Raw genomic sequence first — 11316 nt, 5'->3', positions numbered from 1 at the left:
TTGATTGACCAGTGGTGCCAGACGATGGTTTGATGAGGCGGGATAGTTTTCAAGGTCAGTATTGAAGGTAGGAAGCCGCCAGAATCAATGCGTTTATGGTTGGTATCCACTTCGTAAGTACTGTGCAAAAGGATAGGACAAGCGCAGACAGACGTTTAAGCAGGAACAAATTTATTCAAAATTCCTGTGTAAATTCTACCGTGGTGTCACCTAGGGAGCAAATTGCTGCAGTACAGTGACAGTTCGTAAAAGCACGTGGCTTCATCTTCTCGCTTACCACCCAGTCCACCACCCACTGAACAAAAATATCAAAACAATCACTTTAAAAATGATTCACACAATTGTGATATTTTCACGCCAATTTATTTTACATGAGTGACGATCATTGTTGAGTGTTATACTATCATGAATCTGTGAGTAAATTAAATGCCAACTTGTGGTAAAAATTACAATGGATTTAATTAACTTTTACATGAGAAATTAGAACCAAAATGGAACATCACCCACCCAGCGCGAAAAAAAGGTGCATAGTTTTTAGCGTTGAGCACGTGGACTGTGGGAGCGGTTGTGTGTCATGCTGTCAACGAAATGTGATCAGGATGGTGGCGGGACGCATACGCCACTAACGCCATCTGTTAGCTTATTGCCACTTGGCGATTTGTGGCGGCCATGTTTTTACACAAGTGGCTGAGTCTAACTTGAACGTCTGTCTGCGGGACAAGTAATGGCCAAGAAATACTTCAGCTGTCCAAATTACTTCAGCTGTCAAAATTACTTTGGTAATTAGCAACAAATTGTACTTGACCGCTCTACTTAGGATGTGGATACCAGGCTTTATACAGTAGAAGCATTAACCTAAGAATGCTAATGTCGTTACTGTTCGTGTTACCAAAATCTAGTTTGCCACGCGCTGACAGCTTGAGTACCGGACCTCAAAGTGTCAAATAAATTTTAAAATCATCCACTACAACATGGCATCGAATAAACAATGAAAAGATACAATTAAAGGTGATAATAAACTAATTCAGTTTTGTAAGAACAGCGCCATTAGCGTTCTACTACTAATATTTCTATTGTTTATACACGGAGCCAAACATGTATTGACATTTGAAGCATATTATACACTGAAAAAAAAAATCCACACGTCAAGGTCGTCCCGCATACAAATTTCCCATTAATGGGAAGTTTGCACTTCAACAGAAAAGTAATCGTCTATCTCGATGCGTGGGAAATTTCTTGCAAGAAATGTTCAAGAAAAGCATTTTTCTTTGATCGCAATACGCAGTTGAAAAGGAATGTCAACTCAAATGGGGCTCACTGTAAAAAATTTCTTGACCATTTCTTACCGCAGAAATTTTACTTTTCTTGAGCTGAACAGCATGTTGGGATATTTTAACCGTATCAGTTAGGATTAAAATACTGTTTTGAACATAACGCAAATTGTGTTTTTCTATGCGGGGCAAGCTTATCGATTTCAAATCGACCAACTTGAACATACACTCAGGCAAAAATACTATGAATATCCATTATTTTCCCTTATGTTTATTTGCCACAAGAAATCGGTTAGTATTTCATTGATTCGCCTTATGAATTGATCTGAATCATGCCAATGGGGTGTCTTGCTTCATAAAACAGCCTTTCTCGATGTATATGGGAAATTTCTTGTAAGAAACGGCCATGAAAAGCATTTTTTGTTGATCGCAGTACGCAATTGAAAAGAAATTTCATTTCAAATGGAGCTCACAGTAAAAAATTGTTTGACTATTTCTTCCGCAGATTTTTTTTTTTACTTTTATTCAGCGGAACAGCATACTTAGCTTACAATGTTACACCCCATACAAAATTTGCTGAATATTCACACAGAAAGCGTTATGAGGGGATGAGTTACCATTCCCATTTTTGACTTTATGAAATTTGTAAATTGGGTTGTTTAGTGATGAAAAATTCACAGCAACTTGTTGGAAAGAGCGTATTTTCTAAGTATAACACGATTTTATTGCGCTTCAATATCTTAATTTTGATATTACAAACAGGGTTGCGATGGATCTTCTTCGTGAACAATGATCGACGCATCTTCGCGATCCAACATTCGCCAAAATTCATTTTTCATTTTTGCGTCACGAAGAGCATCGCAAAAAGCGAACGGATGCAACGTCGAAGAAGCAAAATGAACACACCGATAAGTGGTTCGCGAAGCCTCTCCCCTCGTAGGATTCATTTATCCACGTGCTGTTCATTCTCGTGATTCATTGCAAGGTTGCTTCTTCTCGTAAAGTCAAGCAAACACTCCACGCTAAGCCAGCTCCACGCAGCGCATGTGTTAAAACTACACAGAATGAGGCAACCAATGCAGAACTGGCTGACTGAGTGAAAATTCTGAGTAGGTCGCACTAATTCTGTGAGTTGCCGACGTTTTCGCCTTCGGCTGTCCGAGATCGATGGAAAGGGAACTGTCAATGATATCCCGCGTGGCAGCAAACAGTTGGCCGTTGGTAAGATGGGGAGTTTTCTGAGATGTTTTCAAGCGAAAAGCCGGAAGGTGGTCGCAAATGCGAAAGTTTTTTCCCCATTTGCTTCCGCTTCGGCTATTGAAAATGAAAAAATCTCTGAAAATCTTTAAAATTGGAATGTTTTTTTTTTTATGTTTTCAGAAGCAAAACAAAAATGGAAACGAATTCCGCATTCCAAGCGTTCCTCCTCTGTGCGCAATTCACTCATTCAGTTTTGTTCACCACCGTTTGCACAAAACTGTGTACAGCCCCTTTGCACAGAATCTGTGCTGCACGAAAAGAGGCCAATTTTGTGCGCTCGGCACTCATTTTTGAGCGGAGCAAGTTTAGCGTGATTGTTACAAGCCCACATGAAGATGATCGAAATGAATATTTTTCTGTTCTTCGCGAAGAGCAGGCGGCGTGGATCGTACCGTTCACATTACCAACCGATGGAAAATCACCCGATGATAGCGTCGGGAGAAACAGCGATCCGAAAATGAAACACGAACGAATGAAGCGCCCGAACGGTTGTTTGTGTTTATTCGCAGATTCTGTTTTGATGCCTACGAAAATTCATCGTGCCTCGCGTTTCCGATCGTTGTTCAGCAACATTGATTACAAATGATTAAAAAAGATTGCAATCCGTCGACTCAATGACATTTACATAATGACAGCTCGCCCCGAAGTAAAATTTGGTGAGGGGTGATTCAAAAGTGAGATCCATACTAATTTCCCACGTGTTTTAAAAATACTTCCAGGTATCGGAAAATTGTGAAACTTTGGATTCTTGTTCTATTTTTAACGTAGATTCAGAATATGTAAAAAACTACATACCCCTAAACAAGCCAATTATTCTTTCTTAATCTCTGTTATGAGCATGCACCCTACACGCTTAAAAATATATATAATAGATTGATTAAATACCATTCTAAAACCGTATTCGGTCTATTCACTCATTCAAATGCATTTTAATGATTTAAGCATTGCTTAGCATAAACGAATTGTATATCGGTCTGGGTGCTGCGAATAACAATTATTGAATCCTTTTTTATTTTCAAGCAAATCTTGAAACATACTTCTTGTGAAGAATTGAGTTTGTCGTATTAGTCCCTCAAACGTCACTTTGAGTCCTCTGTTTATCAAATTTCGCTCTCTGATCTCTCTCTGGAGAGCTTGAATGCGTCCTAGCTCGAATGACTTTTCTCATTGTGGAATCGGCTAATAGTGGGTCTGCTAGAAGTCCGTGGATCTATTCCATTTTTATGTGACTGTGCCTTTGGACTACAACGCTGAGTTCGTTCAAAAGTTGCCGGAGCAGCAATTGAAAGGATCATGTCGATGGTTTTATTATTCCGGCCGTAGCATACCCCCTCAATCAAGAAGGTGGGCTTATAAGATGTATAAACTCGATTACTAGCTTCAAGCCAAATAACATCGAAAAGGACGATTCTGATTAATCAATTTCGGAAACACCGATGGCGTCAGCATCTCGAACGCTTTGATTTTAAAGATGGGTGGTCAAAAGCCAAAAGGAGAAGAAATACTCAACCGACAAAATGTTGTGCATGGAGTGTCAAGTATTTTTCCTTGTGTGTATATTCCCAAGTAACCACAAGCATTATAACATTGCACATATTCTACTGCATATCAACACCATTGATGCAACATTGCTTTTATTCAACAAATTTCAAGAGCTGTCAAGCAATAAAGCATTAACTCTACATTACAAATGTATCAATGCACTAACATCACTTTACAAATTGTACTGCTGCATTAATATTACTTTATAAGTTGCTTCATTGCTTTATCGTCCTTTTTGCATTAATTTAACTGTAAAAGTGCCCTTTTCCACTTTTAAACTACTTTAATGGTAGGCTTACGTCAATGCTGCTGCATTATATATGCAATTATATAATGCTCCATGGTTACTTGGGTTAGGTACACTGTTGTTGAAATAAGTCTTTAGACTATTAAACAATTTGTTGCAATATAAAAAAAATAACAAAAATAAATATATTTTTTATCTCTGAGATAACAATACTTTCTCACGAGATCACATTACTCTCTCACAAGTAACATAACCACAATCTGGAATGTTTGGCTCCGATATTCAGGCTCCCGCTTGACAAGCAAATTGAGTCAGACCGCAGCACCCAGATATCGGTAAATGATTTTACGAGAATTATGCATATAATGCTTAAGGTTTTAAAATCATTTACAATGAATAAAATAAGCCATTTTTCTTGAATTTTTGTAAACAAAGGCAATGAAAACGTAAGAGGATTTATCAAGGTGAAGATAAATCGAAGCCAAACCTCAAATTTTCAAGAGCACGGATCTGGAGAACCGAACACCCGTTTGAGCTAAAAACTTAATCGATTGGTCACTCGCTGGTGGTGACCAATCGATTAAGTTTTCAGCTCAAACGGATGTTTGGTTTTCCAGATCCATGCTCTTAAAAATTTGAGGTATGGCTTCGATTTATCTTCACCTTAAAGCAACGCATTTATTTTCATATGATTTATATGTGGTGTATGTGTCTGATACTCATGGTTTAGGTTTCTTTCAATCTGTCTCGCGTTGATCACAATAATCTTCCCACATACTTGTACCAGCTGTTTACGAATCGCTCACGATGACCAGATTGAAGCTTTCCCACAAAATAACCTGGAAAAGTTTGAATGATGATGAAATACCGATATCCAGCTTTTTAAGAGCGGTAATGGCTGCCGCAAATGTGCTCGCTTTCTGGTAGGGATCGGTCAATTTGACGTTTGGCTTGGGTCCGTTCCATATAAACGACCCAAGCCAAACGTCAAATTGACCGATCCCTACCAGAAAGCAAGCCTGTTTTCGGCAGCCATTAGCGGTTTTAAAGAGCTGGATGATTATAATGGAATGAACTAACCTTTTCGTAATTATTGAATCCAATTTCATCAATTCGTAACTGCTAATCTCTTCCTGTGGTAAGTTCCCGGAGCCAAATGTCCCTTGATGATGGCGTCCTCTGATGAGGGCTGAGCACGCCATACAACTGCGGAAAATTGTTATTATGGCTTCGAGCATTTTCTTCTCCATATATTTGTTTTCTTTCACTTCAAGACACATAAAACTGTATTTAAATAACAATTGGATTGTAAAATAAATTGCAATACCGGGTACCCCCGTTGGTTTGACCACATTTAATCTGAACACTTTTTAATTTGTACCCCGCTAATTTGCACATCGTTCAGATTAAAAATGGTTCAAACGTCATCTAGCTCATGGAACGGAGTAAAGAGAAATGGAACGCTGTGGAACGGAACACAGAATCAAAACAAAACAGTGAAAGAGGTAACCAGAAACACGTTTCTAGGGTGACAGGATGTTCAAATTAAAAATGAACCCCGTTGGTTTGCATGAGGTACCTTTCAAATTAGCGGGGATGCACGCGTATTATTCGAGTAAATGCTTCACAACACGATGTGTTTTCGATACCGAACCGTAACAGAATGAAATTATATTTTGAACAAGTCCCAAGAGTACTGTATATCACTATATAAGCACGACAAAAAATAAATCACGGATGAGCTTGATAAGGTATAAAATAAAAAGCTTCTCAGGGCTCATTCACAAATTTCATAACGCTGAAGGGGTGGGTGGGTGTCTTCATGATGTTACGGCTCATACAAAATTTTTTGAATATTCATACAAAAAGCGTTACGAGGGGGTGGGTGGGTGTCAAAAATGGCCATTTTCGTCGTTATGAAATAAATGAATGAACCCCTCAGAGATTAAAACAGTATAATATTGAGAAAATAATCCAGCTTTTTAAAAGCGCTAATGGCTGCCGCAAACGGCTTCGCTTTCTGGTAGGGATATGTCGATTTGACGTTTGGCTTGGGTCATTTTATATTGAACGGACCCAAGCCAAACGTCTTATCGATTGATCCCTACCAGAAAGCGAGCCTGTTTGCGGCAGCCATTAAAAGACAATTTAAAAGACAATTTACACCGTCTTCAGCACATAGGCTGCACAGACTGAACGATCACTAACATTAGGCAACGGACAACACGAAACACCCAGTAGCCCAGCGATGAATTTTTCGTTTGACGAAAAGTTTTCACCGACTGGAGCGGGAATCGAACCCACACCCCGTGGCACAATACGCCTAGATGACTGACGCCGCTAACCGCAAGGCCACGAAGCCCACTAGCAGGGTGGCCAGTGAAAAGTCAATTTCAAGTTCCCGGTTTTCTCCCGGTTTTTTCCCGATATTTCAAAAATATTCCCGGTTTAGGGTAGAAGCTCCGGTTTTGGCCATACGCCAGTTGTAGCCATAGGAGATTATACACCGTTTTACACAGCCAATCAGCATGAAACCTTTTGTGTTCAGTAGATCACATTCACATGATAGAGCTACATTCATTTACTCGTCCAAATTGACTCAAAACATAAGAAAAACAACTCATTTTCCTTATAATTTTAACTCACATACACCTAATTTGGCCAGGGCACTCCTAATTTGGCCACTCTCATGAGAAATCAATGCGATTGGCCAATTCAGGAACCGAAGATAAATCTCTGGCCGAAACTGGTTCCGTTGGCCTATATTGACCAACGGGATTTTCAAAGCGAAAAAATGGTCATAGTTCAGTTTTGATATTTTACACACATAATATGCATTGAAAGCTTGCATTTGACATATTTGTAGTATAAATACAGTTTCCCATTTATTTGTTATTGACATTTTCTCTTAGGCTGGCCAAAACCGGTGCTTTTACCCTAATGATATGCTAAGAAACTGCGATTGCGATTTTTTTTTACTATTTCAAAGGACTTTTAAGTACGAGTTTTTTGTTTAAACCAAAGCATTTCTATTAGGGGTAGACGGAAATCAGATATTTTGCTGCGCATTCAAATTTTCTGGGCTTATACTGATTCTGCTAAATATCAGTTTGATCTATGAAACGATATTTTACGACGGTAATTTTAGGTAATCGTAAAATTTGTTATGAACAAGTTCAGTGCTAAAAAAAAGATTGACCCTTGTTTATATTATGGGATCGAGTCAATCTTTGAATGAATCATAGTTTAAATTTTAAACGGTCACAGGTTTGGTAGACATAAAAATGAATATATCAATTGTTCAACATTTCGTTCCATGGTTATCGGCATATAATTTTTGTTATGTTTTATCCCCACAAATCTTGAACATTTTCTCAGGGCAATTATTTCTGATAAAAAATAAAGAATATGTTCTTGGCTTTATTGACTAACTTGGGATTCGAATTCAAAAACTTTAGTAAAAATCCACTAAAGTATAGATCAGTGAATCCCAAAGTGGGCGAATTCACCCCACTGGGGCGATTTTCAGGCTCAAGTGGGCGAAAATTTGTAAAACAGAACTTGGGGGGCGAAAAATCTAGAAAGGGGGCTAAAAAGCTAACACGGGAGCATTTGAAAATAATTACTCATAACCTTTGGAGAACACATATCTGATGGTTAATCAATTCCAAACTTAACTATTTCCAGGACTATTTTACCTTAAACCGTTATATCTCTAATCAAGATCATTTTCAAATGATGATATACAACACTTGATGATTGTGTGATGCATTTAGGTTTTTTAATATCATGAGTTTTTAGAACGGACAAAAAAATCTAATGTGCCCATGTTCCGGTTGCACTCTTTTTCATTAGTTATTATGGTACAAATCATTTTAGAAACAAACTTTGAAAAATTTAGCAAACAAAAATGGGGTTCCAACGATTCTAAATACGTAATTTCTTCAAATGTATTTTTAAAAAGTGTTTTAAAAATACATTTGAAGAATTTTTAGAGATGCGTCAGATTTGAACTTTCAGAACTTCCGAAAAAAATCGAGTTTTCTTGGTGTTAGAAAAATAGCATTGAACAATGAGTTGAAAAACGTTCTGGATTTTCATATATGTTTCAGGGTATTTGGATTGGATAAAAATGCGTTCCCAGAAACATCAAACATTTATTATTCACAATTTCTGAAAATTATTGCAGTAATTTTAGAAACGGCAGATGATGGAATGACTGATTCAGTAGCCTGTACGCAAGATACCCAAGTAACCACGAAGCTATATATGCATACTTTATGTTTGCTCTATAGTGCGCTATCAGATTTTGTTTTAAAGTGACATAACCTTTAAGAGCTTTATAAAGCATAATAGGGTCCTAAAGCCCTGTCCCAATTTTAGTGCCAAACGCTTAAGTTTAGACCAAAAACACATGTTTACTCAATTTTCTAATGTTTTCCGTTGGTTTAAGTCCAAAAAACATTTTTTTTATGTTTTTTTAGATTTTGTCACACCCCTTGGCTTAAACTCAAATTTTGGGTGTATTTTGTTTTCCGTGTCCCTTCCAAAATGTCAAAAAGGAACAACCCCAGTGTTAAAACTGAAACCCCTGTGGTGTTTTTGTCGACTAAGCGAACGTCAAACATGATCACAAGTGTCAAGGTTCATTTATGGACAAAAATTTTAAATTAAAGTTTGAACATGATTTAGCCGTTATTTGAGTGGGAATAATTGCTGAAGTAGTTGAAGTAGCATGTTCTTTCGTGTTGTTAAATAAAAACAAGATTTTATTAAAAATTTTAGGACCCAATTAAAGTGGGAAAGGGCCCCACAACAACCAAATTAATGCAATACTTGGTAAAGCAGTTTTAATGCACAAGCCCTACTAAAGCATTTATGTTTGTATATTTAGGGTTCATGATGTATATTAGCTTAAAATAATGTATGTTTAGGGCTTGCGTTAAAAATAAACAAACAATGAATCCATTGACTACCTTTCAATGGTTTTCTTTACCAGCTCAATGATTTTTTTTTGTTGGAATCAGGATTCGAACCCACAACTAGGATGATGGTGTGCTGGATGCCTGGCGCGTTGGTGTCCTGTGCTAAAGCTGCTGATGTAATAAGGTAGGATAAAAGTTCCTTATAAATGAAGCCACTGTGTGTATTAACATTACTATTGGCCCAATTATTGCGAATAGAAAGAATTCTCTTCGGCGATTGATTTCCTTTCCTCACCAAATGAAACATCAATAGAATGAATTTGATCATCATTCTTTCTCGTAGAGGAAATAACAGAACATAACCCACAAAACAAAGCCCAACAAAAAGATTTTAGGGGAGAGAAATTGATCGACATTTCTTCTCGCTCCTTATGAGTAAAAGATAGATAAAATACAACAATTCTGATTGAACACATATATCCTTGGATCATGAAATGGGGGTTCGAGATGAAAGAAAGTATATTTCCCGGTTTTCTCCCGGTGATTCGAAATTCCCGGCTTTTTCCCGGTTTTCCCGATTTCCCGGTGCGCTGGTCACCCTGCATTAGCGCTCGTAAAAAGCTGTCGCCAGCACTAAATTGAAGTTCGGAAGTCCAGACTTCCGACTTCCGAACTTACTTCCGAAGTTTTTTGACATTTGAATTTGGCAGCTACCTTATGATGAGAATGAACTTGTTTTGGTTAGCAGAAAAGGGAAGTAAAGTCCGATACAGTGCGCCGACAACATGCCTACAAATAAAATGGAATCCGTAAGAAAAAACAGCGAAAACAGGTATTTGAGAAACTCAGTGGCGGAATACGGGAATGGCTGGTGGACATTTACCGCCGTGAATCAGTCCTATTCCATGATGTGGCAAGGCAAAAGTTCCACAGGAGATTTTTCACACCCATTATAGTGTGTCATCCTGCACGATGTTTTTGTTTTGATTTGCTAGGTGCAGTGTTGCGGGATGATATGATTTGAACAGAAAATAGTTATCGGAAGTAAGCAAAGTTGCCAGTTTGCCAGCGACCTCCCGACAAGTTTTGTCTAAATGCACAATATAACGTACACTAACTAGTATATTCGTTTTTCTCCGTGTAGACCAGGATAGCATTTTTTATATCAGTGTATAAATAATGCTCACATGGGCGGGCTTTATTAATAATGTCATATTTCCATATCGCACAGGCCTAATGTCGACGTCCTGGATGTCAACAAGAACCTACACAAGGCCACAAAAAATAATTTTTGAACTGAAACTGCGATTTTGAATATTACCAATTCTAGCAAAACAATGAGTTTTGCTTAAGTATACTTATTGTAAAATTATATAAAAACTAACCTTTATTAGATGTGCCAATGTAGTAAGCAAAAGTCTTCCGTTCAACATTATTGAGCTGATTTAAAACGTTTTGGCCGCTGCTCAGTAGGCACAGGATATTGTCATTCAATGCTGAGTCTTCAAACCGGTAACATCTAGCGCAAATCCGGTTCAATCGCGGTGAGTAGTGAAAGTGTAATTTAAACGTTTGATTATTCACATTTTGAAAACTTATCTCTGTAATGGAAAATGCGTCAATAATACTAGTGGATTTTTCTGTTATCTCATTCCCATATACTGAAGAACCGTCTTATCTTATTACAGGTGTTTGAGTTCAGTGAGAAGGTGTTGCACAAAGTCATTTGGCTGATGGAATAAAAATAAAAGTGTGTGCTACCTGCTTGAAGTGACTCATTTACTACGCGAGTGTTGTTTCGAGTGCTGGGAACGAAAATATTGTGCATTTTGTGTGGGATATTGTCGAAATAATTGTAGTGCAATTTAGATTGAAAATTGCGAAAAAAAATACATATTTTGAGGAACAACACAAGTCTAGAAGAAGAGTAAGAAAAGCAAACTGTCAGATTTTGAAAAAGGAAGATAAAGGAAGAACAAAAACACGAAGTATCTTCACGGTGAGTCGACATAAATAGCGAAACATTTGAAAGAGGCCTAACTACAAAATGTAAACTATAGGGCTCTGCCTT

At 37.7% G+C, this 11316-nt stretch overlaps 1 protein-coding gene and 1 long non-coding RNA gene across 4 annotated transcripts in view; one reads left to right on the top strand and one right to left on the bottom strand.

The window, feature by feature from the left end:
- Positions 1–4969: 4969 nt before the first annotated feature.
- Positions 4970–10712, bottom strand: LOC110676538. The gene is made up of 3 exons (XR_002500490.1): positions 10631–10712; positions 5401–5526; positions 4970–5159 (listed from the first exon to the last, which is right to left on the bottom strand). It is a non-coding gene; the product is annotated as an uncharacterized LOC110676538 (long non-coding RNA).
- The window catches only part of LOC5580325 (serine/threonine-protein phosphatase PP2A), a 72268-nt gene continuing 71602 nt past the window's right edge, over positions 10651–11316 (top strand). The window contains exons 1-2 of one of the 3 annotated variants that reach the window (XM_021844807.1): positions 10651–10789; positions 10934–11244. The gene's annotated coding sequence lies outside the window, so the exon portion shown is untranslated. Of the gene's footprint in view, positions 11245–11316 lie in introns of all 3 variants that reach the window. The other 2 variants (XM_001663231.3, XM_021844808.1) reach the window with 2 other exon arrangements.

Source organism: Aedes aegypti, chromosome 2 (genome assembly GCF_002204515.2).
Source record: "Aedes aegypti strain LVP_AGWG chromosome 2, AaegL5.0 Primary Assembly, whole genome shotgun sequence".
Taxonomy (NCBI): domain Eukaryota; kingdom Metazoa; phylum Arthropoda; class Insecta; order Diptera; family Culicidae; genus Aedes; species Aedes aegypti.
Note: the sequence above shows the minus strand (reverse complement) of the source record. Positions and strands in the feature narration are given on the sequence as shown.